Source organism: Jaculus jaculus, chromosome 8 (genome assembly GCF_020740685.1).
Source record: "Jaculus jaculus isolate mJacJac1 chromosome 8, mJacJac1.mat.Y.cur, whole genome shotgun sequence".
NCBI classification, from domain to species: Eukaryota; Metazoa; Chordata; class Mammalia; order Rodentia; family Dipodidae; genus Jaculus; species Jaculus jaculus.
In genome coordinates, this window is record NC_059109.1 from 91,009,600 (window position 1) to 91,037,420 (window position 27,821).

Below are 27,821 nucleotides of genomic sequence, written 5' to 3' on the forward strand. Positions count from 1 at the left end.
AGAACACAGAGAAACATCTAGCAAGACTAGCCTCAATGATTAGAGTGAGATAGCCACCAAAAGCAGAAGAAAGAAAGAGATTCTCCCCTAGAGATAGCGGACAATAAAATTCTACCAATACATTAACTTCAGACATTGAAAATATTTTGGACCTCTGCAACCACCCAGACCTGAAATTGCTGGTATTTTAAGCAACCAAGTTTGTGATATTTATCATGTCAATCATGGTAAACTGATTCCCTATGATTCTATTTTGTGTCCAAAGTTGAAAACCACTGGCCCATGGGGTATGTAAGTATTTCTCTCTGTTCCTTCTTTCCATGTCTTTTCCATTTTTATCTTTAAAAAAGCATTGCCTAGTCCAAGATTATAAAAATTATCATAGTAAAATACTCCTCCAAACATTTTTATAGTTTTAGCTTTTATATTTGAGTCTTTGATGCATTGGAAGTAAATTTTTGTTTATGACAAAATTTCTGTATATGACACAGGGGTAAAATCCAACTTCAATTTCTTTCTTTCATATTCAGATGCCAGTATAATACTTTCTTGATTATAGGGCTTTGTTGCTTTGTTTTAAAATCAGGAAGTCTGAAAACTTCAATTTTCTCTTTGTAACATTGTTTTATATATTTAGCATCCCTTGAGAGTCTATAAGAATTTGGAGAGGGTATTGGTTACACCTCTGCTAAATAAAATAAAACTCCAGTGTGTTATAAAAATATCAATGAGTTTGTCGATCACTTGGATAAATTCATTTTCATATACTCTGTAAGGAAAAGGTCAGAAGTCATACTTTGCATGTAGATATCAAGTCCTTCCAGCTTTATTTGTTGAAAGTGCTATTGCTTTTTATATTGGATTTTGTTGGCAACCTTGTCAAGAATAACTTACCTATAATGTAAATGTTTATATATTGACATTTAACTTAATTCCATTGGTGGTAGTTTGAATTACACATCCTCCATTAACTCATGTGTTTGAATGGTATGTCTCCAGCTGGTGATAATTTGGGAACTGGAGCCTTGCTGGAGGAGGTATGTTGTTGGAGTCAAGCTTATGGGTGTTATAGCCAGCTCTCCTTTGCCAGTGTCTGACACACGTTTTTATGCTTCAGTGTTCTGCTTGCTGTGGCAGAGGTGGTGTCTAACCTCTGTCCATGTTATGTTTTCCCCTGCCATCATGGAACTTTTCCTCAAGTCTAAGCCAAAATAAACAACTTTCCTCCCATCAGCTGCTTTTGGCTAAGTGCTTTCTGCCAGCTATGAGGAGGTAACTAAACACCATTATTTGATTTTTAAGCACGTATCATGATATCTTGATTATTGTATTGTGTACTATGTTTTGAAATGCAGAATAAGAATTTATCAGCTTTGTATTTATTTCATAATTTCTAAACTATTCTGAAATTTGCATTTCTATATAAATTGTCCATTTCCCTCAAATATTTAACTAGGTTTGTAAATATTTTATTTATTTATTTATTTATTTATTTATTTAACAGAGAATGAGGCAGAGGAAGAGAGAGAGAATGGGCACTCTAGGTCCTCTAGCCACTACAAACACACTCCAGACACAAACCACCTTGGACATCTGGCTTTATGTGGGTACTGGAGAACCAAACTTGGGTCCTTAAGCTTTGTAGGCAAGCACCTTAACCACTAAGCCATCTCTCTAGCTCTATCTAGTTTTTTGATAAGAACTTATTTGACCCACAGATTATTTTGGGAAAAATTACCTTCTTAGTGATAATAAGGCTTCCAATCCATGAACATTGGATATATTGTAATTTATGTATCATTTTTCAATTGTGTTTTATAGTTTTCATTGTATTTCTTATACTTCTTTTGTTGAGTGTGTTCATAAGTATTTTTAAACATTTTATTCACAACTTCCATGCCCAGTCACAAAGTATCCTAATCGTAATCCCCTTCCCACACCCACTCCTTATGTCCCAATACTCCCTCCACTGAACCCCTGCTTATCTATTTTGGGTTGGGGTCTCACTGTAGGCCAGGCTGACCTGGAATTCACTCTGTAGTCCCAGGCTAACTTACAGTGACCCTCCTACCTCTGTCTCCCATGTACTGGAATTAAAAGAGTGTGCAACCACACCCAGCTGTATATATTCATTTTATATCATCAGCTTTTGTTTGTATTTAGAAATGGATTCAATTTTTGTATGTTGGGCTAACAGCTCCAAAAGTCCTTGAATGTTGTATGACTTCTGGTAGAGTGTCCATGTATTTGAACTTCCCAGGATTTGTTACATTCAAGATCACACCATTCAGAATGAGGTATACATTTACTCTCTCCTTTCCAATCTGTGTTATTTCTTTTTAGTGCTTTGGTTGAAATTTCAAACATAATATGGAATTATCATAATGAAAGCAAACTTCTTTGTTTTTTCCTGATCATTAGGGAAATATTTCCAGACTTTTCATTAAGCATGTTAGCTGTGGGTGTTTTATAGACAGATTTCATCAGATTAACAAATTTATGAATGGCTGAAGATCAGCACTTAAGGTCCTTGCCTGCTAAATCAGGACCAGGGTTCAATTCCCCATTACCCACATAAAGCCAGATACACAAAGTGGCGCATGCGTCTGGAGTTCATTTGAAATGGCTAGAGGCTCTGGCACGCCCGTTCATATTCTCCTTCTCTCTCCTGAAAAAATAAATAAATTTATAAAAAGAAGTTTATGGAAACTATGGTGATTATTCAATGGTTAAAGGTGCTTGTTTTACAAAGCCTGCAGGCCTGAGCTCAATTAACAAGCTACCTACATAAGCTGTACACATAACTGATGCAAGTATCTGCTGTTTATTTGCAGTGGCAAGAGGCCCTCATGCGCCAGCAACCGCCACCACCCCCCACATATCCATCCATACACCCATGTGCAAACCAATAAATCATTTTTTAAAAACTTCTTTCCTTCCCATTCTTAGTTTGTTGATTACTTTTCTAATCATTTTATTATTTTTTATTTTATGAAAGGTTAAATTCTGTATCCCATTGTCCTGACTCCCTTTCCCTGAAGGCCCTTCTCAAAGGAGTTGCTGTTATTTACTGTGGGATCGTGAAGGCCTCTTTCATTCTCTGTGGGGAAGGGGTGCTATGCCTCAAGATAACCCTATCCACTCTGTGACTCTTACAATATTTCTGCCCCTTTTTCCTGAAAAGTTCCCTGAGTCACAGCAGACCTATTAACATTTTGATTTAAGGTTAAGTTCTCTGTGGCCTCTGGTTTTCTGCTTTGGTGTGTCTTGATTAGCCATGGTGTCTGTCACCATCTCCCTGTTTCTGGTTCTATTGGGATTATTATGTGGATTTTATTTTTATTTTTTTAAGATTTATTTTTATTTATTTATTTGATTCAGAGAGAGGAAGAGAGAGAATGTGCATGCCAGGGCCTCTATCCACTGCAAATGTATTCCAGATACATGTGCCACCATGTGCATCTGGCTAGGTGGGACCTGGAGAATCGAACCTGGGTCCTTAGGCTTCGTAGGCATGTACCTTACTCACTACGCCATCTTTCCAGCCCATGGATTTGATTTTCATAATATACATATGGTTGTGGCAGTTTGATTCAAGTGTCCCCCATAAACTTAGGTATTCTGAATGCTAGGTTCCCAGCTGATGGAGATTTAGGTATTGACACCTCCTAGAGGCAGTGGATTCTTGGGGGCAGGCTTATGAGAATTATAGCCAGTTTCCCCTTGCCAGTGTTTGGCACACTCTCCTGTTGCTATTATCCACCTTATGTTGACCAGGGGGTGATGTCCACCCTCTGCTCATGCCATCGTTTTCCCTGCCATCATGTTGCTTCCCCTCAAGTTTGTAATCAAAACAAGCCCCTTTTTCCCAAAAGCTGCTCTTGGTTGGGTGATTTCCTCCAGCAATGCGAACCTGACTGCAACAATGGTGTATATATTAATATTTGTTGAACAAAACTCTCATCTAAGACAAATATCCATAGGCAAAATCATGTAACACTTTTACATAATGCTAGACTTGGGTAATGTTTTGCTGAGATCTTGTGCCCATGTTCACATGGGATGTTGATGCACAGTTGTCCTTTTGTGATGGCTTTGTTTTTGTGACTACCAGGGCCATATTGGCATGATGAAACTGGGAATCCTTCAGTATTACAATTTTATAAACATATTAAAAGTATTCTGGTGTTAGGTGTTTTTCTTTTTTCTTAAGGGTGGTAGAATTCACAAGTAAGCTTATTACTATTACTCTGGGGTTAAGAGAATGGGAATAGGGTAAGATGTCAGTTTGTGGCTGTTCTTACCAAGCCTTAGCCATTTTTTTTTGTTGTTGTTGTTGTTAAATAAATGCACTTTGGATTGTTTTAAACTTTTGACTACAGTGTTCTAAAAAAAATAATTTACCTTGATAATTTTCCCAATTTTCTTGCTACTTTTATGAAAGAATTGGCTTTCAGGAAGAGCCATTGGGCTATTCGACTCCCTTCTCATTAATCCTAACTTTATTGCTAATGTTTTGGCTCTGATAGATGTTCCATCTAGCTATCAAATCTGATGTTTCATTTTTCAGTTTTAAACTTAGCATTACCCAGAAAACAAAGGGCCAAAAATTCTTGTTGAAGGATCTTAAATTTTCTCCATTCTAACAGTTAATGTCATTTTGATAGGCAAAATAAAAATGAACAAAACTCTAGAACTATCATGGCACCATGGCACAAGACACTGAAGATAGAACAAAGCAGCCCACTGAGAGGGCCTGCTCAACAGCAGTGTGAAATAAAGTGTTATCTCCAATCTTGTTAAAGGCATAAATACATTCACATAATACAGTGATGAAAAAACTGAAATAAAATCTTATTCCTACCCAAAGCATCTATATTTAAATATTTGTTTTAACTTTTCTTATTTACAATCTTAATTTTATATTTTTATGTTGCAATTTAGGCTTTAATTTTTTATAGCTTTTGTTGGGAAATTTAGTATATGAACATTTTTCAAATTGGTCCTATACCCATTATGTTATCCTTTTTTATCCCCTTTCTCCTGCCACCACTCCACTAAAGGCCCTCCTTAGTGGGTGTATCAGTAATCAATGTGGGGGTCATGAGGGCACCCATCATGCAACCTTAATTTTCAGTGATACACTTTTATTTATTCATTTACACATCTCAAATGATATAAAACCTCCCTTTATGGAAGATGACAATCATAACTAATGATCTTTCTCCTTCCTAACAACCAATCAACTTTGCCACTTTCCTTACTTTTGGGTATTTTTATTGACCACCTTTATACTTGTGAATATAAACAAATATGTAAATAAATATTATATATATGATATACTATGTCTAAATTTTTTTCTCTATCAACTTTATGATGATTTACTTAATCTTCTACCATTTGAGTCAAGTCAACTGTGCCATACCCATCAGACAACACTGCTCCCCCTTACCCATCCTGAGCCCTCCTTTTTGAATTACCCACATTCTGGGTGCTCTCAATCACCACAGTTCTGCATTTGGCCTCAGAGCATTTAGACTGTTAAGTAAACATAGCCATTGATGTCTGCACTACAACATGACTTTAATATTTGAAAATCAATAAATTTCACTTAACATTTACTAAGTAGCAATCTGAGTTCTTGAATAAAAATACTCCTATCATACTATTTTTCACACAAAGAAAATAATAGAAAGGATAAGACCTTTCTTTAAACATTAGCAAAATGCTCAAAATGTTTTATATAATAATTGAATTGATATTTGGACAAAAATATATAGTAAATCTTGGGCTTGGGGTATTAGGGATATAGCTCTGTGGTACAGCATTTGCTTTGCATGTACAAGGCCCTGGGTTCAATCCCCAGAACCATCAAACAAATAAAGAGAGAGAGAGAGCACTTTTGCTTCACTTACATTTTATTTTTTTATATTTTTTGTGTGTCTATTTTTATTTACTTGAGAGTGACAGACAGAGAGAGAAGGCAGCAGAGAGAGAGAGAGAATGGGTGCGCCAGGGCCTCCAGCCTCTGCAAACAACTCCAGACATGTGCGCCCCTTGTGCATCTGGCTAACGTGAGTCCTGGGGAACCAAGCTTCGAACCGGGGTCCTTAGGCTTCACATGCAAGTGGTTAACTGCTAAGCCATCTCTCCAGCCCTCACCTATAATTTATAGAGACAACTTTATTATAGAAAAAATTTCATTTTAAATATCCCTATAAATCATGAAAATGGAAATATCTATACTATCATCAGCTACCATTTAAATTCTACTATTGTAAAATTGTCTAATTTACATTAATTTAGTTCTATATCTAGCCCCCCTTTTTTTTTAAGGTGAGATCTCACTCTAGCCCAGGCTGACCTGGAAGTCACTATGTAATCTCAGAGTGGTTGAACTCATGGTGATCCTCCTACCTCTCCCTCCCAAGTGCTGGGATTAAAGGTGTGTGTCACCATGCCCAACCTTATATCTGCTTTTAAATTTGATAATATGATGGGGGCCACTGAATATATTTGAGAATGTGATGTGATCACATTTCTCCTTTTCAAGTATCATTGTGGTAGCACTATAGAGAAATAAAGGCTAAGAGGCAAATTAGGAGGCAACTGTCTAAGTCCTTGCAAATTATGATGGAGAGTTAGAGGAAGATGGAAGCTACAGAAGTTCTGAAGCTAGACTTGTGTTTGGAACATGTCTTCAAAGTAGAGAAGCATTTGTCCATGAGCTAGACATGCATTACCAGTAGGTGTCAATGACGGTATATAAAATTTTCATCCTGAAGAGGTAGGGAAAGATAGTTGCTATCTGTTGAAATAGAGAATAAAGGGGAGCTTTGTATGTTGAAATCGTAAGCTACACATCCATATTGTCATTTATTCAAGTACAGATGCAGACATGAAGGTGCATATATAAGCTGGAATTCAAGAGATGTAGCAAGCCTGCATGAACATGACAACACCAACATATAGATACTGCTTACAACTCTCATGTTGAATTAAAAAATACCAAAAAGAAAATATGAGTGTGCACAGAAGGAATGCACCAAGATCAGAACTCTTTCTGGTTGAAGATACAATCTGTAATAGAAAGAATAGGACACTGGGTCTCTTTATTCACCATGGTCAGTACAGAAGAATGGACAAGCCATGTGGCTTACCTGATAGGAGATTTGCAACAGGAAGTTTCCCATACCAATTCCAGCCACATTACCAACCAGATATGTGGGGTAAGACCTTCATGTATTAAAATGTTGATTGCTACTATATACAGCTCAGAGAACTGTTGTTGACATAAAATGAGATGAAGTACATGGGAATGCTTTCTTCGCAGCTTGGACAGAAACATATAATGGGAGCTTTGGAGGGAGTTGTTTGATTTTGTTTGTTTGTTTTTCCTCTTTAACTTAGAACACAACACTTTCATGGTAGAGTCAGAACAGGTCCAGTGGACATATGGAGCTCCCAGGGTCTTGTGTGGGACTCAGAGAAATGTCCAGATTAACCTGCTGGGAAATACTATTTTGCTACTTCACCCATCTGTTATGGAAATGGAGGAGCCAACAAAGAAGGATGAAAGGAAGGGCACCTGATCAAGAACCTGTGAGCAATGGAAGGGGGAGCACAGTCTCCAGTGAACCCAAAAGTCAGTAAAGAAGAAAAGTCCATTAGCCATGCCAATAGGTCACAGCACATTGTGCTGTGACAAGAGTAAGCCATGCCTAGCCAGTGTCTGTTGACAGAACTTATCTGTAGTATCCATACATTGGAATAAGTAATAAATATGCTTATTTTTATCTCAGCTATGTCCTGAGTCATTTACCTCAGCCTGTATCAATCTAATCCTCATCCCTAGACCTTGATGTCAGTTCTTGTTTAAGATGTCATATTATCCTTCCCCAAGCTTGGTCCACATTTCTGCCCTGCTGTGACCTCTGGTTGACTCTTTGAAATATATGTTGAATATTTTCTGCGCTGACTCTTATTTAAATGGCTTATGAGGCGTTGATCTATGAAATATCTCCTTGATTTCATTTTAGACTTTCTTCCTTTGAATATGTTTCTTCTTCTCTTTGTTAGAAATGAACATCCTAGACTTTTCTTTGTAGGTACCCCAATCAAAGTGGTTCATAGACTCATAAACTCACTATTGAGGATGGTTTAGAATGCAGTCACATATAAAAAGTCTTGGGTTGGAGAGATGTACTAGTGGTTAAGCACTTGCCTGTGAAGCCTAAGGACTGGTTGGAGGCTCAATTCCCCAGGACCCATGTAAGCCAGATGCACAAGGTGGTGCATGCATCTGGAGTTTGTTTTCAGTGGCTAGAGGACCTGGTGCACCCATTCTCTCTCTGTGTCTCTGTTTGCTTCTTTCTCTCTCTGTCTGTCTGTTGCTCTCAAATAAATGAATAAAAATAAACAAAAAATTTACAAAGTCTGTAACTTATAGAAAGATAAATACCATATTTGATCTTATAGATGGAACCAAAGCTTAAAATCATATATAATTGGACTGGAGAGATGGCTTAGCGTTTAAGTGCTCGCCTGTGCAGCCTAAGGATCCTGGTTCGAGACTTGGTTCCCCAGGTCCCATGTTAGCCAGATGCACAAGGGGGCGCACAAGTCTGGAGTTCGTTTGCAGTGGCTGGAAGCCCTGGCGCATCCATTCTCTCTCTCTCCCTCTATCTGCCTTTCTCTCTGTGTCTGTCACTCTCAAATAAATAAGTAAATAAATAATGAACAAAAAATACTTTAAAATCATATATAATCATATATATATAACATATCATTTTATATACAATGCCAATACAATATACATTATGGAACATAAAACTAGCAAGGGAATCATGAGCAGAGTAAAAGGGATCTTAAAGAATGTGAAAACTAGCAGAAAGAGCCTGAGGAGGGGAATGGGAAGGGGCATGACAAAAAGCAAAATATAACACCTGTATGAAGACATCATAGTGAGGCTCATTACTTTGTGTGCTGCGCCCCCCCCCCCTCAATTTTTAAAAAAAGAGTCTGTGGTTTTAGTGTATTAAGGATCAGGTCTATGGAAACACACACTCTGTTTGAAAAGAACGAAAAGCATTACTTAAAATTCTAGATGTGTAGTCTTATGTTTTTCCCAACATGAAGACATCAACTAATATTCCTAGGTCTCTCTCCACCTCTCATAAGATGCCTCCACCCCCAATATTGTATAGAATAAAATTTAGGCTAGAGCACTTTCATTTTTTCAAGAACATCACTGGGTTGGGGCCCAGGGCAAAGGCAGCAAAAATGTATAAAAAGGAAGTGGTAGACAAACCCTGTAGAAAGCAAAGCAAAGAACACAAACAGTTCATCTATCAAATATTTATTCTTTTGTCTACATCTCATGACACACTAGCAGAGGATGCCTGGTGTGTCCCAAATGAGGACCTTGAAGAGAGCACTCTGAGTTGGGCCAGTTTTCACCTACTTCCCATTCATGGCATATTTCACAAAAACTTTTGTTGATTATTTTTATGAAATTGTAGTTTCTGAGCCAACTGCGAATCTGTACTGCTTTCTGGGTTTTTGTTGTTGCTGTTTGTTCTGAATTTTTGAAAGAGGTCTTGCTATAAAGCATAGGATGGCTTCGAATTCCCAGTGATTCCACCCCCCTGCCCCAGACTTCCAAGTTCTAAGATGACAGGCATGTGACGCCATGCCTAGCTATGCATCTTAAACTTGACGTGGGTATTCTGGTTTTAATTTGAGACACAATTTCAAGCTATTGCAAACTGGACTATTTTGGAGGCTGGCATAGCAGGAAAAGTTTTCAAAGACTGAAACAGCATAGCGTAACTATTTACCCAACAGAGCAGGTAGCGTCCTCCTCACTCTTTGAATGAGTTCAGAAGCATTCGCTCCTGATCATGCTGGTTCTTTGGAAAAATAACTCAGAAGCAGCTGAGGAGCAAAATTTTCACCCCCTCACCTCTCTGTGTGGATTAAGCCTCTGCAAACCTCAAGAAACGTATATCTGATGGTTTCCAACTGACAAACTTGACTGACTGTTTTAACTTTAATAAAACAATGACAGCGACCTTGAGGGAGATCTTATTAGCATATTCAAAATGTATTAAGGGATATCTTATCAGACATTGTAGATTTATATTTATCCAGTGTGTCTCAAGTTAATCTGTTATGTTTCTGTCAGCATACTTTTCAAGAGCAGCTCACCTAATTCTGCCAGGCCAGTGGTATTTCCTGTGAAGCCTTTAATCATACTGATTCTCTCTTGGCATCTGGACTTTTTGGAGCTATTAGTGTGAGGCATCTGCAGTAAAAAATTCACAAACCAAGCAGTCCTCCCCTAAGACTGACAAAACTGCTCCCCCCACCAAGTCAGGAAGAGGCTTCCTCACTGACGTACTTACTTTTTTTTTAAACTGGAAAATCCCCACCTCCTCCATTCTTTCACAAAATTTTCTGCCTGGATAATTTTTAGTTGGAGAGTCATACACATATTTTATTTCTCTCCATTGCAGAGATGTTTTTTCTTTGCCAATCCTTGCATGCTGCCTTTAAAATAAAAAGTGTCATTCCTGGCTATAAGGGTTTTTGTAGTGCTTTTATAATGCCCCATCTTGCTTTATAATAAAAGGAAGAACATAATATGGAGGGGCGTCATAATAGTTGACAAGTATCTAAGGATCATGCATGTATAATAAATAATTAAGTAAGCAACATTCCTTAGGAATCTTGCTTTAGTAGAAATCCAATCACTGTGTGTTAATTATTGTTGCAAACAACACTCTTTGGATTAAGGAATTTCTAGAAACAGAGGCTTCGACGGATTTCAGTTAACAGCGTCCTTTTATTAAATACGTACAGCTCCCTCCTCAACTCTCCATCCCTTCTCTCTGATCCCTTTCCCAACTTGTAATCGCCACGATTTAAAGCTTCTTCGTGACTTAGGCTTGATTTTAGAGCCAGCGAGTGTGTGTGTGAGAGGGGGAGAGGCGGTTGGGAGGGGGTTGTTTTGCCGAGTATCCACAAGCTCTAAATATATATATATTTTTAATTTTCTTTCCTAAAGGAGACAAGGATTTTCCATTGCCCAAAAGAGGCCATCAAGTTTTAAGATTGCGAGGCACGACTTCTAATCGCATCCTCCGCGGAAAAGTACAAACAGTTCCTCCACCGAGGTCCCCCACCTCCCACGCTCGGGCCGCCCTCCCCGCGGAGCCCCGCGACAGCCTCCCCAACACCTGTGAATCATCGCGGCGGCTGCGGAGCGGAGCGATCTACGCCCGCCGCGCCGCAGCCCTCCCTCCCTGGTCCCTCCTCGGGCACCCAGCCCCGGCGGGGAACCGGGATCAAGCCCCCGCCCCCACGGTCGTTATTTTCATCTCACACTTGGCCAGTACAGGCATCCTCTCCAGCGATCCCCCCGCTCGGGGCGGGGGTGCTCCAGCCGGACCCCGCAGGAGCCCGGAGTTGGCGCACTGAACCAAACGCCAGGACGAGCAGGCATTCCAGCCATCCCCCCAACTCCACCCCGCCTCCCTCCCAGCACGGTTCCAGGCGGCGTGCACGTGCCTTGGAGACTTCCTAACAAACCCCGCGCAGCGTCCCAGGCCCCAGACTGCAAATGTAACCGGAAACAGCGTCATCGGCTTAGCCCTGGGCAAACAACTCAACTCCAGACCTTGAGCCCTCGCAAAGCCAGGGTAGTTGGGTAACTGTCCCTCCTCCTCTTCCCAACTCATCTGGTGTCTGCGATTACCGCTCTGACGTACTTTAAAAAAGTGCAAGTGTCCCTCCCCGCCTGTCCATATTAAAGGCGAACCCTCCCGAGCCCTCAACACGATGTGATAGGACCACCACTCACGAAAACAGCAACCCACGTAGCCTGGCCAACATGGAGCTGGTAAGACTTGGCAGGGATGCCCCTTCGGACAGTCTTGCCTGAGGGTGTCAAAGCTTAGCTGCTGTCTTCCGCCTCCCCCCGGCGGCACTCTCACCCTCCACTCCTCTGCTTTCTCCTCTGACTCAACCAAAGACGACGACTCAGCAGGGAGAAATTATGTGTACAGATCTTATTTTACGCGCTATACTTACATTTTATGCACATACGTGTACACACTCATATATGCACATATACATACATGTATACACACACAAACAAACGTAGGACACCAGGAAAACAATCTCGAGATAGATGTATTTGACCAAGACCATTTTAAAATGGAGTCATCAGAATAGTCCCATTCGAGTGCTTATTTAATAAAATAAAATAAAATAAAATACAAAGGTTTATCAGCAAAGCGCACAGGGAGCTGAGTCAAGCGCTCCGCACTTCTCGGCTCCTCCCCTCCCGCCCCCATCACCGTCCTCCCTCCTCCCTCCCCCAGCACACTTCCTCCCCGCCCCTCCAGGAGACAGCTATTAAAAGCTGCTGACGTCAAAGGAACGGCCATCTTTGATGAGGGCAGAGCTCACGTTGCATTGAAGACGAAACCTCGGGGAGGTCAGGCGCTGTCTTTCCTTCCCTCCTTGCTCCGTGGCTCCTCCACTCTTGCAATCTGCCGGAGCCGGCGAGCAACAGCCTGTGGAGAAGCCAAGGTAAGGAGCACTCCCCAACATCTCCCCAGATGGTGGTCTTGGCTCTGGATGGCTGCATACCCAGAAGGGACTGCAGCTGGCAGACCAAGTGAGCCTGGGCAAAACCCAAGTGCTGCTGCACTTAGGGTGCGGTATTCCGTGGGTGCACGTCTGCCTAGACTCTCGCCTGGGGGCTTCGTAAAAGTATTTTCGAGGTGAGCTGCTGTGGGAAAGGGTGAATGGGGACACTGCGGATGGAGCGACTGGAAGGAAGGGCAAGGATACGTGCGGAATATTAACTTACTCTTTGCAAACAGTCGTGGGACCCTCTCTCTTCCATCTTGCGATGCAGTTTGCAGAGATGTTTAGGTTGTTAGGGTTCCCCCCCAACACACGCACACGGAGACCAAAGAAACAAAAGCAATAAAAACGATCGTGGCGTTCCTTCTAACACCATTATTATGATTGTTGTCATTAGGGCGCTGCTGTCCAAGGAAGAATTCAGAAGAAATCGGGTGTGGGCGCTGGGGAGGTGGCAGGAGAAGGGGGAGTTCCCGCCCCGGGCAAGCTGAGCTGCGGCAGCGACAGCAGCCTCCATGCCCCACGGACTTGATTTATGCCGCCCGCTCCATGTCAACCGCAGGCTGACTGGCGGGAGGCGGGCGGGTCGTGCTGGGTGGGAGGGCTCTGCAGAGGGCTGGCTGGCGCTGTGGGCTTGCTGGGGGGGGGGGGGGGGGGGGAGGGCGCGGGGGGAGAGACTGCGGCGGCCGGAGATCAGAACCCTGGACAGGGACATCCGTCGGATCCCTGACCTTTCAGCACCGCGGACAGCGACGTGGTTGCAGCGCCGCATCTGCCTGCAGCAGAGATGACCGGCCAGGGCCAGAGGCCAAAATTTCTCTCTGAGATTCCTTCCCGTCTTCCAGAAACTGTTATTACAGCTGGTATAGTAGATTAAAGGAAATATATGTTTAAGTAAGTAAATAACTTCTGTCCATAGGGACTTATTTATAGACAAATGCTTGTTCCCCTGCTCACCTCCTGCATAGCTTAAAAAAAAAAAAAAAACTACTTGTAGAAGTCTTCTGTATTACTCTCTGCCTCTTCTTGTAGACAGGAAATTAATATCAATATTAATAATAACCACATTTTACAAATAATCACATCCTCCAGTAGGACATGAGGCTGTTGTTTTATTTTTAAAGCAGAGCAGATCTGTCTTGTAAATCTTAGATGGGCATAAGTGGGGTACATATGAAGAAGATGCCAGCATTATCTGCTTACAGAATTGACAGATATTTATGTTTTTATTTTATGGAGATTTAGGGTTAGCTGAGCTAAGCAGAATCCACTTTAAGGATGAATCCCTCTTCCCTCTCCTCTTATCTTGACAATTGGGAATGAGCACATAAATACATAGTTCAAAAATACACCTCTGATGAATATTTATGGTCCTACAGGGCATATATTAACCTCTCCTGCCATGATGTGGAGTCAATGGGTGCATGTCCTACCAACATTGGTGATGGAAGGCCAGTTGCATTACATTTTGACATTAAGGCTGGTGCTCATCAGGAGAGCCCAGCTGTGTCCTTCAGGACAATGCAGGTGAAAGCACCATGCTGTTCAGCTGAAACCAGATTCTGACCCAAAGATCCAGTGCAATTTCTATTATGGCACTGCGGGATTTTGCTGAGGTGGGGATAAGTACATTAACCATGTTCTTCTTTAAGGCTTGCAGACTCTAAGAGAGCCAAAATGATCATGAGGATGTGTGTGTGTGTGTGTGTGTGTGTGTGTGTGTGTGTGTGTATGATTTAGATTTATAATTCTCACTAAGGATAAAGATTATATTATTTTATTATTTCAGCAGTAGATAGAGAACAGTAACAACGTCACATGTAAAGATGTCCACTGGGCATTAAAGAAGCACTATCATACCCCTTAGAAGACTCAAAATATAATCTTGAATTATGTTGAATTAGTCATACCCCAATAACCTGTATACCAGAGTTACTAAAATTCTTTATTCAGATAAGGGTAATTTCATCCCTTGCCATTTATTTCCTAATGTTTTGCCTTTTTAGGGATAATCACGTATTTTCACATATGTATTGGCTGATTTATCATTGTGCACAGATGTGAAATTTGATAGATGGAAATTAATTCAAGAATATCTTATTACCTAGAAGTTCATGACTGTACAGTCTTCAGACATAATAAACAATTATGTTTTAGTGATGCATTTGAGGGGGAGAAAATATAAGCCAGAGTCTTTTTAAATGCTTTAACTTTATAGTGCGCGTCCAGATAGTTCTGCGCAATTGCGTCAAATGAAAAACCTAATTCTGCCTGAATTATGTGCTTGGACATTAATAATTACTGCTGGGTTTGTTTGCTAGTGAAGACTGGGAAAAGGGGCACAAGACGGTGGTAACACTAGCAAAGGGTGAGAGCTGGGGGAAAGAGGCAGTATGTACAATTACAGAGCTAATTTCAGAATAGCTACTGACAAAAATAAAGGAAAACATAACTAGAGCATGCATTTGCAACATCATTGACAAGCTTCAGGGAGAAAAGCAAGAGATTTAGGCTTAGTTTTTAAAAATCAGGGCAATGCGGTGAAAGAAGCAATAGCAGAGGGATATAAGGTGAGCCAGGAAGCATTCACAGAAATCCTCCCATAGTACCTGCTTGTATGTTGATTGGTGCTGTCTGCAATCCCACCTTGGCACTCCCAGTATAAAATAACTCACAGTCTTCCAAACCTCCACAGTGTAAAATCTTCCAAAGATTCACAATTTTGTTTTGTTAAATATGCACAACCCCAATGCAAACTGCCCCTTCTTTGTCAAAATATATCCCTAAATTCTAAGTATTAAAACCCCAGGGAGAGGGTAATCAACTGAACAGTTGTTTTTTTCTTCCAGTTACAGTAGCTGCGTAGCAGCTGGCCTTCAGCAGAACGGGTAGGCTTTGGCCAGTAGTAGAAATGAGAAAAACATTTTGAGCAAGAGGTTTAAAGAGAAAATGTGGAGATAGAAAAGAAATAAATTTGTTTTTACATGGTGCAGCATGAATAAATAATGTTTCTCACGTTATGAGAATGCTTTACAATTCTGTAAAGGTAGGAAATTTATGTTTTCATCTTCAGCACTGGAAAGATTTCTGCAGTGTCATTCCTTGTCAGCAGGGACCAACCTAATAGTAAGCTATTGATCAATCGGTAAACATCAAATACATCAAAGAGTGCCTGAGGGATATAAAATCTCATTTTTATGTAGTTCCATCTGAGAAAGCTTAGCATCTAGCCATCTTATTATAAATAAGTAACAAAACTTAAATGAGACCAGGATCAAAATGCAGTAAGACAGTCCAAAACAATGAGTGAATATGTAATTAATTTCCAAGTGAATGTAACTAACAATATGGAATGTAATTTCAGAGGAGGACAATATCATAATGGCTAGAATGATTTGAGAGAAAACAGGACTTCAGATGGCTTTTGAAGGTTGGAAAACTTGGGAATGTCTGCTGATAAAAGTTACAGGAAGTACAAGCAGAAATTCCAGTTATGCAATCCCAAGCTATCTTTGGTAAGCAAACCCAGAAAATTCCCTTCCATTTGGATGGAGTCGGAAGCTTGTGTGAAGGAATTTGCTCAAGTGGAATTGGAGCCTTCTCCACCTTTGAATGCCAAACTTATAACAAAGTAATGAGGCCCTTGTTGATATCTTGGAATTTATGTTGACAGAATTCATATCCAAAAGTAGAGGGAAATACATTAGCAATACTAAGCATGATTCATTTTTTAAAAAATAATCAATCTGCATTTAAACATCTGCTGTGATCACTCTTCAGAATACATGCCTACATGGACATGTAAGTGAATTGTAAGTTTCAATTTTCCATTATTGACTAGAACAAATTATTTGAAATGAGTATGTGCCAGGGAAATTTAAAAGAGGTTAGGAATCAGGTGACGAGAGGCCCCAGCGGTACGTTTAAATGACACGCATGGTACAGAACTCTCTTTTATACCCTGTAAGTGTTCTGCATTGTCAAATCCAGTGACTGAATGGGTGTCAGTTTGGAGCATGTTTCAGGATGCATAACAAATAGAACCAGCTGCAGGTGACTAAAAGGGGGGACAGGGGCGATGTTATGGCAAATCTGGGGTGAGGTGAGATAGACAACACATCAGATCCCCCTCTCACTAATACTTGCTGGATCCTTGTACTCCATGACTAGTATGAAGTAGGAACTCCATACATTTTTTTTAACCCTGTGGTTGCCACTATTATGTCAGAGCTCCAAAATTCCACATGCCACCAGAACCACTGGCTGAAATAGTCAAGACTAGTAGAAGAAATGTCAATTATAGACATAAATTTTATTGCTACCTGCCTCTGAAGCATGAAGAGACATCCCTCTTTTGTTGTCCATCAAAACCATTGGCAGAGGAGACATGCTAAGATAATGTTTTGACCTCCAAGTTGACTCCCTCAGGGAAATTTGTAGGTAGTGTCATTTGCAGCTATAGGCTGCTAGTCATCCAATTGATTCCTGGCTACCTTCCTCAGGGAAGGAAAAAATGAGGAAAAGAGATACAGTGAGTGGGAAAGGAGCTTAAAGGAAATTAAATTAAATTAAATAGCCTTTATAGCAGAGACTTTAAATAATGTTGGTGGTGATATGGAATGCTCAGGATTACTATTGTTTCCATAAAAATAACATCTGCTTTTCTATGTAATCATCTTCATGAAGAGCTTGTATACTTCACAGTTTCTGATTTAAAGTGAAAGCTGCAAACCACAGTCATATCTAGTCAATACAAAATAACATTTAGTAAGCCATAAATCTAATTTGGAAGGATAAAAGTCTCTATTGTGATGGTTAATCAGAAATGCCCACTCAGGGGAAGAGAAACCACTCATTGGAGAAGTTTCACCCCTCCTTTAGCTCACTGAATGCTTAGTGATCAGGTTACTATTATTTTTTCCATCTTTTAGCTGAGGTAGCTGAGACAGAGTCAAAACAAGCTAGATAGCATGCCAAGAGCTGAACTAGTCAGTTTGACTCCAGAGACCAAGCTGTATGCACTGTGCCATTCCTGGCATCGTTCAGATTTTCCCCACCATGAGTCAAATAACATACATTCATGCATTCATTAATTCATTCCAGTGCTAGGGATTGAACTCAGGGTTGTGAGCCAGCTAAACAAATGCTCAACTCCTGATTTACATCCTAGGCCTTTGTAGTATATCTTTAACATCTCGAGTCCCTCTCATTTCGATAGCAAGCATGCTGGTGATGATGCTGAGCAGGAGCTAGGAACCCCAGTGCTATCCTGAAGCAAGTGCCTGTAATTTCCTGTTTGGGAATCGCAGTCAAAAGAAGCCACTAAAGTGCTACTAAAGTCAGTTTCTTCCTCTGCAGACTGACAGAAGTGGACTATGTTGGCCAATACCCCAACCACTCAGGAGCTGTTGAAGTTCCCCAGCACGGTGTCTAAGCCTCTGAGCCAAGGTCTCAGCTGGTATTGCCTTAAGAACACTGTGGTTACCAACCTCCCCCATCATAAGATGCATGTGTCCCTCTCCCTTATGGTTCCTAGTACTTTTATTTTTCAAAAAGTATTTTGATAACATCTTGCTGAAGACTTTCTGGTCAGACAAAATCTCCTGACTTTTTCCTCAAAATTCCATTATGAGTTATCACTGCTTTGGGTATCACCCATCCTCCTAAATTAGGTTTGTAGTTTTTCTCTTAAAACCTACCTAAACTTTTCATAATTCCTTTTGCAACTGAAGGAACTATTTCTTTTAAATCTTTTCTAGATTCATTTTTGATCATTTCCTGTGTGTAACTTAAGCTATTTATTCACAGCCATTTCCTAACTCCTCTCTCTTCCTCACTGACTTAGAAGAGGGAAAAAGGGTGCTTCTTATAGGCTATGTCAGCTGCTGAATATTTAATAAAAAACATATTTCTATATGACCTGAGGCATATAATACTGCTATCCATCTCAAAATCTGATCATACAGGCTGCAGGTATAGCTCATTGTGAGGCCTTGGATTCAAATTTAAAAATCACATATCCCAGAAAAGGCTTTTGTCATTATAACCTACTACAGATGTTAGTGTCATTCTGTCCAAGTAAATTATTATTTCACAAAAACAGATCTAGTTAACTCATTTTTTGGCATGTGTGTTGGGGCGGGGGAGGGGGATGTGTACAAAAATGCCACAGCACATGTGTGGAGGTCATAGGACAACTTTCTGCTGTTGGTCCTCATCTTCTACTTCATTTGAAGCAGGATCTCTCATTATTCACTCTGTTCACCAGGTTAGCTGACCTACAAGCTTCCATTAAATTCTCCTGTCTCCACCTCCCATCTTGCCATTGGTGTAAATGGGTTACAAAACCCATTTTTTCATGAGGTTTTCATGAGCTCTGGGATACCACAACAGGTATTTGCTCTTGTGTGGCAAGTGCTTTATCTGCTGACCATCTCCCCAGGCTGATTATCCCATTATTAAGAACAAATTATATCCCCTGAAAGAAATGGGGAAAATCCTGTCTAAGGATTAGCATTTCCTTTTAAATCATTCTAGAAAAAATCAGTCAAATGAATTATGTTGCCTATTTGGGCTTGATGTAAAATGAGAGTTCTACTAGGCTTATGGCTTGTTCTTTGATCACAGAAAAATGTATTTGATCATCTTTTTTGTTGTTGTAATTAGCCCGATGATCCAAAGATACCTAACACATCTTATATAAAGGTATTTGGACCATCTGCTGGTGCACCACCTCTTGTCTTCCAAGAGAAAATTATTTTTTTCCAATGTGACACATGCTACAAAACAATCAACTAGCCCCAGTTTCCCATCACTTTCTTTATTCAGATATCACTGGTAGATTTTTGAATTTGGGGAAAAAAAAAAAAAAAACATGCCTGCAGGCTTGAATCAGTGGCTTCTGCCCTTTACTGCTAACAGCATGGAAGGAAATGAAAGCCTCTTAGGTGCCCCCCTGAGGCCAGAGTTCAGCCCTGCACTCCTGCCTCGCCTCTGCTTTAGAGAATGTGCTGAGTTGAACACTAAGAGCCCTGCAGGCTGAACAGAGTTCCCTTTCCATAGACAGTCTCAGGCCAAGCTGGTGATCTCCTTTATTCATAGTCATCTTTAGTAGAGCTTCAAAAATGATGACTAGAAAATTGCAAAACAGTGAGTTCCTTTAATTTCCTTACAGTTAGTGGAGGTTGGTCTGATGGCTAGCTATAGATAAATCACAATGTGACTTCTTCATTCATAAACACAAAGGGAAGGAAATGCCAGAAAACCTAATCGGAAGAGCACTGGAAAGCTATTTCCATCATAGTCCTGTTGAATGATGTTTTATTTTAATGAAGCGGCCCATTATAACTTCTTCACGGGATTTTACTAGAAATCAAAACAGTGTTCCTGATTTATGCTTGAGAGATTGCTGAATTTAACACATTTTTTCTAATTTCAAGACAACTGCCCATGTATTCCTCAAACATGATTGTCTATTATTATGACACCATTCCCTCATTCATTCATTCATTCGGCAAATATTTGCTGAGTAATCTGACATGTACCAGAAGAGCACTACACTGGTTGTGAAGATACAATAATACATCAAACAGGCTTGTTTCTTCCTTCTCTGTGTTATGATGAGCATAGTAGTATTTTAGAAAATGTGTCTCAAGAGGCTGGACAGATGGTTCAGTGGTTAAAGGCACTTCCTTGCAAAGCCTAACAGCCAGGATTCAAATTCCTAGTACCCACATAAAGCCAGATGCACAAAGTGGTACATGCTTCTGGAGTTTCTTTACAGTGGCAGGAGGCCCTGCCTTAAATAAATAAACTGTTTCAAATAGGATCTCTTTTAGAACCTATGGCATTACTTGGATAATAACTTGGCTCTCAATCTAATAAGTAGTTGATTGGAGATTTCCCCTGATGTTCAGTATCCATAGAAAGCATTCTGTATTACAGAGGAGTATCTATTCATATATTCAGAACAAGACATGACCACCTAGAAACTAAGCAAGTACCCAAGTCTGTATAAATTTGTCTCTATTCACATGGTAATCAACTGGATGTCATAAAACATATATTAAATATATTTGTATATTTCAGTATCCCAGTCTCCTGGGATATCTTTCTATATGGACTACCTCCAACCACTCAAGGAGGAAAGGAGTCAAGCTTCAAGAAACATGGTACCTTAGTTTTAACTCTGAAACTTACAGAATAATAGAAAAATTGGGTGACCAGAGTAGAAAATATAGTACTTGTACTTCCAAAGCCACCATACTTTCCCTCCTCTGAAAACTCCCCATTGGCCATGACTTAGAGATTCTAAATCAATTACAATATATCTAGTCCTCCAGTTCTTAGTTCTAGAAATATACCTTTACTTATCCATTAACAATGCTCCCACCTCTCTCTCTCTCTCTCTCTCTCTTTTTTTTCAAGGAGATCATTTTGAGCTGGCAGCAGAATTTGGCAGCATCAACAATATGATTTTTTGTAGAAATGAAAAATGAAGTTTTAAGAAAGGCATGGGTTCTTGTAGTATGGTTCAAGACAGCCAAACACACAAACTCCTCAAGAGTGAACAACACACTATTGATCAATTAATGGGTCATTGAAAAAAAATCAAGACAGAAAAAAAAAATCCTAGAAATGAATGAGGTTGAACACACAGCACATATATACTTATGGGACACAATGAATTTCACAAAGTTTTGTAGTTACATAGTTAAAAATTTCTCTTCTTTAGTCAAGTGTGGAAGTCTGAGACAAAGATAAAAGCTTGTCTATCTCAGTACTTGTAAAAGTGCCTGTCATGCACCAGAAACGTTGGAATGGACAGTGACTGGGGACAATAGTTACCCCTTGTCAGAGGAAAGAATCCCACCTCTGTAAGTGCCTTTTAATGAGCAAATGTTTTAATAAGAACAATTGCAGGGATTGTTGTGTAGCCCTGCAAGTAGATTCACTCTAAATGTCAGAATAAAATTATGACTGAACAAGGTACTTTGGCTCACCACAAGCAACTGCCAAATTATGGTAAATGATTAATTATTCTAATCTGCTGTTTTATCACCTTTGAGTCAGGGACTAAAATGCTAATGAAGAACAGGGAATGCTCAAGAAATTTTTTTCTGAAAGCAGAATTATATTTAGAGATTAAAATTAATTGCCTAAGAGTAATTTAAGTCAAGCAAAGCTGTTTAGCATACACTTAAAACTCTTTCCCATTCATTGGGACAAGTGAATATTTGTATCTATGGGGACATAGATCTGTACCTTTGGTCAGTTGTTATCTTCATGGTCAAATATTTGCTACTGTGCTGTAAGATTGGCATAGTGTTCACATGCTATATTACATGTTAATTTTGCTTTCTGGCAAGTATCCTCAAGCATTTCCTTGAAAACAAGGTCTTCTTGTTTAGCATGATGTAGCAAATTAGTCTTATTTATCTTAGGAAGGAAAATATTACCAACCAAGCATTGAATTTTACTTTTCCCCCTATATATTTTCATAAAGTGAGTCTAAAGGTATTTAGATGGTCAGTCTGTGCTCTACTATCTCCAGAGTAGATCAAAGATGCCACCTGATGACCACAAATAACAAATTGATTGAATGCCTACTATATGCCCCACTGGACCCTTGGCATATGTTGTTTCATATTATCTTCTTGACAGCCTTTAAAGAGACTAAACTGAAGCTCTTATCCCTTTGACCATATGTTTCCTCTGTACCCTATGACTTTTACCAATACATTGAGACCCCCTAACAGAGCATGTGTCCCAGGAATCAGGAGAATCCAAATTTCCCAATCCTCTGGGCTGAGTCAGGTACATGTAAGGATATAAGTGACTTGGGAAAACTGAAAGTCAAGCTGAGCTCATTGAACACTGGGCAGAGAGCAGAACATCAGACCACCTCTTCCATATGAAATGACCTTGAACCACTTACCTGACCTGAGCTGAGCCTTGGAGTTCACAGGGATAACAAGAAAGCAATGGCTGCCATGAATGCCAAGTGGCCGTCTGGAGGCATAAAGGAGCAGGGCCTGGGAACCCTTTCACCTCCAGCACTCTGAGAGGAAAGAGGTGATCCTTGTGTTCTGTCATCTGTTTATGTGGTAGATTTCCAATGTCTTAATTGCAGGTTATGTGACAGTCATTTGTGTCCTTTCCTCCTTATTATGCTATCTGCTTAGAAAAACAACAGGTGTGAGTATCACATTATGCTTTAGCATGAACAGCATGCATGATAAACTAGGAAGGTGTGTCAAGAGTATTTGCTGATTTTTCTATTTAGAGGATGGTTTTAAAATGTTTCTGATTAGCATCCCTGCGTTGGGAATGGTCTCATGACTCTTAGGATGATATTCCCAACTAGGCTTGGTTTTCATTTATCTAAGTACTGATCCCCCTCTTGCCTATTGCACTGGATTTTAAGGACCCTTGAGGACTGAAAAATTCCTTGCTATTCTTAAGTGTATGGAAAAGAAATTTGCTGGAAGCTATTTAGTGAGCCATTACCAGCACCACATCTGTTGGCTTCATTTTGTATTATGGTTTGTGTTCAGGCTTTCTTGTTGCTGTGGAGCCACAGAAGGGGGTAGGTACCTTATCAGATACTGTATGCATGTATGTGGTTTTGTATGTGTATATAATATATTAGCAAAGAGGTACAAACACAGGGTCTTTCTTGAGTCAAACCTGGTATAAGATGCCTACATATATCACCTCACTGTCAAAACTTTTAGCTCTATCCATAGCTAATAAAAACATAACCCACATAGGTAGGTTCTGTGAACTGCAAATGGGATGCTCTGAGCTTCATGAACAGAATGATTTCCTGTGGAAATTGAAGAGTTCCAAAGCAACCTTATATGCAGCAATGACCTCAAGTTCTGCTTTGGGGAGAATTCCAGTATATATAAGCCTGCCTTCAGAGCAAAAGAGCTTTCCAGGAAAAGTTGTTGAAACCTACACTATCCTCTGTATATCTACTGTGTGCTGGCTATTATATTCCTATCTATTATAGCTAGTTTTATATTTGCCTCTGTAGCAGTATCCTGAGTGGTGGGTATTATTTTCCACACTTAAAAACAATAATGTTTAGTCAAGATCTTGTCAAGGTTTCTAATGTGCTAATTGCTACCTCTCACTCCATGAATCAACTTAGACACAGACAAAGGTCAGTGGTATTTTGTTAAAAACTACACCAGGGAAAAAAGAAAGTAAAAGAAAATAAAAAGATATTTACAACCAGTAGCCAAGTCAGACTATCAGACTTCCTCCTTCTTTCTAGTTCATGCAGTTTTAGAGTAGAGTGGACTTTCAAGTTGAAGGGGATCTAAATATATACATAAGCAGACAGGGCAGCTAGAAAACCATAGATCCGACTAGTCTGTGGGCAGAACCTGCCTTAGCAAGTTTGTGGCTGTGAGAAAATGCAAGTTTGCTATGGGCAGGCAGATCATAAAGAAAGAGCCACGTGGGAGAATGAAGTATACTATTCCTGCCTATTTCCTAGCAGAACATTATGTTTAAGGAGTGAGTGGCAAATAAAGGGTGGAGAAATAGTAAAAGCCATCTCCCCAATACTAGTCATCCCAAGAGTAGATTCCCTTTTTTCTTTTTTTAAATTTTTATTCATTAATTGGTTTTATATTCAGCAAATACAGTCAGTTTGGTACCATTATTAGGCTCATCCGTGACCTATCCCCACCCCTCCTTGTTGAGGTATATGGATCACGCATTGTGGAGTTAGCTCACAGTTATGGGTAAGATAAATGTTTCTGCATATCATGACCCAAATGTGGCTCTGACATTCTTTCCACCCCCTCTTCCACAAACTTTCCCTGAGCCATGTTGTGTTCATTTTTGGTCTGCTTCAGTGATGAGGTGTTGCGGCCTCTGGGTCTCTGGCTCTCTCATTTGGTAGGAGTTGATTTTTCTCTGTGTTGATCTCCTTTACCCTTGTGCTGGTATCTGGTACATCAGGAAAACAGCACCCTTGCTTGTTGTGCCAATTTTTCTTAGTTTCAGCCAGGGCCCTTTTGAGGTATGATGGGGTGGCTCTCTCCTTAGGGTCTACATCTATCTGAAAAAGAGAAGCAGATTCTCCAATGGAAAGTAAGTTAGCACCAGAACAAATGAGATAACCCTTACTTTGTTTTTTATAGAGAATTTAATAGGTGGAGGCCTTCTTGTAGCCGAGATTCCCTTTTCATGGGACAAGATAAGAACTGATGAGTCTTTCCTCGTGAAGAAAGTTGTTCCTCTTGCTTCTACATAGCAAATTAAGGGGAGAACTTGACTTTAAACTTAAAATCCCAAGGATACTACCTTTGACCTTCCATAATCAGTAATTTATTGCTGTGGAACATTAGTTCTTAAACTATCCTTTGGACTTGTGGAATTACCATCATTGGAAATTTGTTAGAAACATGTGTTTCCTTAATTCTACCTTTTAGGAGGCTGAGATAGAAGGATTGCTGTGAGTTCTAGACCAGCCTGAGGCTAGAGAGTAAATTCCAAGTCAGACTGTGCTAGAGTGAGACCCTGCCTCAAAAATCTCCCCTGCAGATTGAAGAGATGGCTTAGCGGTTAAGTGCTTGCCTGTGAAGCCTAAGGACCCCAGTTCGAGGCTCGATTCCCCAGGACCCATGTTAGCCAGATGCACAATGGGGCACACACATCTAGACGTATGCATTTGCAGTGGCTGGAGGCCCTGGCACGCCCATTCTCACGCTCTCTCTCTCGTTCTCTCGCTCGCTCTCAAATAAATTAATAACAAATTTTTTTTTAAATCTCCCATACCCCCCCAAAAAATTAGAAATGCAATTCTCATCCTTTATCTCGAGGCTTGCTAAACCCCAGCTCTAGTGAGAAGCCAATATTTTGTGTTGTATTCACAACTAGATAATTTTGATAAGTTTGAGAAGCACTGTCCTAGAGCTCTGGTGTTCCTTCCATGTTCACATCTATTGCAAGAGGAGTCCAATCAGAACCACATTCTTTCACTTCTCCCTCTCTCTCTTTTTTTTTTCCGCTCCAAGGTGGGGTCTCACTCTAGCTCAGACTGACCTGGAATTCACTCGAACTCACAGCAATCCTCCTAACTCTGTTTCCCAAGTGCTGGGATTAAAGGCGTGTGCCACCACGCCCAGCTTTCTTTCACTTCTCTTTACCTTACAAAAGCTACAGCTTGGTGCTTAGAGGATAAAAAAAGAACTATCCCAAGTCAATGGATGGGTACTCACCTTTATGGCTTAGTAAAAAAGATGCTACTGTTCAGCAGAGTTTGAAGGATAAGGAGATGTGGACAAGGGGTCAGTGGGCTCCTTTTCACGCTTTGTTTCTGTGACCATGACTCAAATCATGATCCCAGACCCTTTCCCTTAAAGCTTACCAAAACTTCAAATCTCAACAGTCCTTGTCCTCCTTCTTCAGTCTCCTGCATCCTCTGAAGAAATAAGGAGGCAAGGATACTCCCAGTACAAGGGATGGAGAAGCTTCCATCACTGATCCTCTGGCTCCCACAAGAATTAGCCACAAATGCAGAGAGAGGCCTGGCCTTTCTCCACACACCCCTGCCATTGCTTGATTTCTACAGTGGAGCAGAGCACCAAGGGCCCTTGAGGAAAGGATCCTGATGCCTCATGCCCCCCAACATTTTCCCTCCTCTTACTACTTAAAATTATAGATTTGGAGAGCTTGAATAAATCTTAAAAGCTGCATTTTAAAAAAAAAAAAACTAAGAACTGGCAAGGCCCAGACATATACTACTTGCCAAAGTGCACGGGTGAGGCTTGCAGTTGGCTCTTCTGCCTCACACCACAGTGCTGCTCCGTGGCCACCCTGCAGCAGCTCTGTGAGACTTTCTATCCTGTGTAGGGCCATGCTCCCACGGGGAAAGCTCTCTACCTACTCTTACCCTCAGAGACTTATTTAAAACAGAAACCATTCTAACAGTTTTATTTTTAAATAATAACATTTACCATACACACATATACAAGTTATAATTATTAATTTAACTATGAAAAATTTAACCTTAGTTAAAAATAAGGCACATAACACGTTTAAAATAAATATGAGGAAAACACTTAGATACTGTGAAGCTATCAGCTATAGTTTAACTTTTTTAAATGGGTCTTTGGGTACTGGCATCTGGAAAAAGCTAATTCTTTATACATGGAAAAATGAGAACTGAGGACAATTGATTTATTTAATTGGTGCTAATTGTTTTCAGTTAAAAATTTGCCATCACTTTAAAATTTAAATATAATTGCAAGAAGGTAGGGAGTGTTAAAATATCCTCTATTACTGAGGTAATGATAATAATATGTAAGAGCTGCCCCCCTTCATTTCCTTTTAAAGCAAAAGCCATATGCTTCACATGAGGAAGCTATATCTGAGTAGGCAAATCTTTTATTATTATTAGTTATGTACACAGTATGTATACAGCCATGTTGGTACCATCATTAGCCTCCTCCCTTTCCTCCCCCTCTGAAGGGAACCTCTTCATTGGGGAATGTGGATCATGCATTATGGGTTTAGCCAGCAGTTATGGGGAAGAAGCAATGTCTATGTACATAATGTCCCAACATGTGGTCCTCAGAGACCTTTGGTCTTAAATAAACAGGGTAGAATATCTTCTATATGTCTGAACTTTCAGACAGAACTCTCTGAAAAGGTTGCTGTATTACATGTCTATTTGGTCATCATTGCCTATGTAGAAACCCAAATGCATTTGTCTTTGGTAAAAAAAAAAAAAAAAAAAAAAAGATTTATTGGCTTAAAAAATCCAAGTAAATGCTGAGCAATTAAAACCATGGGGACTACAAAGAGGTACTGATGAGTCAGGGACAACCAACCAAGCATTCAAAGTCAGTCTCTCTCTCTGTCTCTTTCTCTCCTTTCTTCCCTTCCTCCCTCCTCATTTTCTCCTGTCTCCACTACTTTCTTTCTATGCATTGAATTCACTTTCTTTTGCTAAAACCACTTCCTCCCTCCATATAACAAAAACATGGGTACCAAATTAATACTTCCTTCTCATCCAGTAGGGAAAAGGAACTGTCATTAGTTGCCTATAGACTGTTGAAACATTTCAGGGAATGCCCCCAGTTGACCTAGTTTTGACTAGGTGCTCAGTCAAGTGTGAGACCATGCACTATCATGGAAGA

At 40.1% G+C, this 27,821-nt stretch overlaps 1 protein-coding gene across 3 annotated transcripts in view; it reads left to right on the top strand.

Annotated features, from left to right (window-relative positions):
* The first annotated feature begins 12,435 nt into the window (after positions 1 to 12,435).
* The window catches only part of Snap25 (synaptosome associated protein 25), an 87,842-nt gene continuing 72,456 nt past the window's right edge, over positions 12,436 to 27,821 (top strand). Inside the window, exon 1 of one of the 3 annotated variants that reach the window (XM_004661521.2) lies at positions 12,436 to 12,597. The gene's annotated coding sequence lies outside the window, so the exon portion shown is untranslated. The remainder of the gene's footprint in view (positions 12,598 to 27,821) is intronic. The other 2 variants (XM_045157739.1, XM_004661522.2) reach the window with 2 other exon arrangements.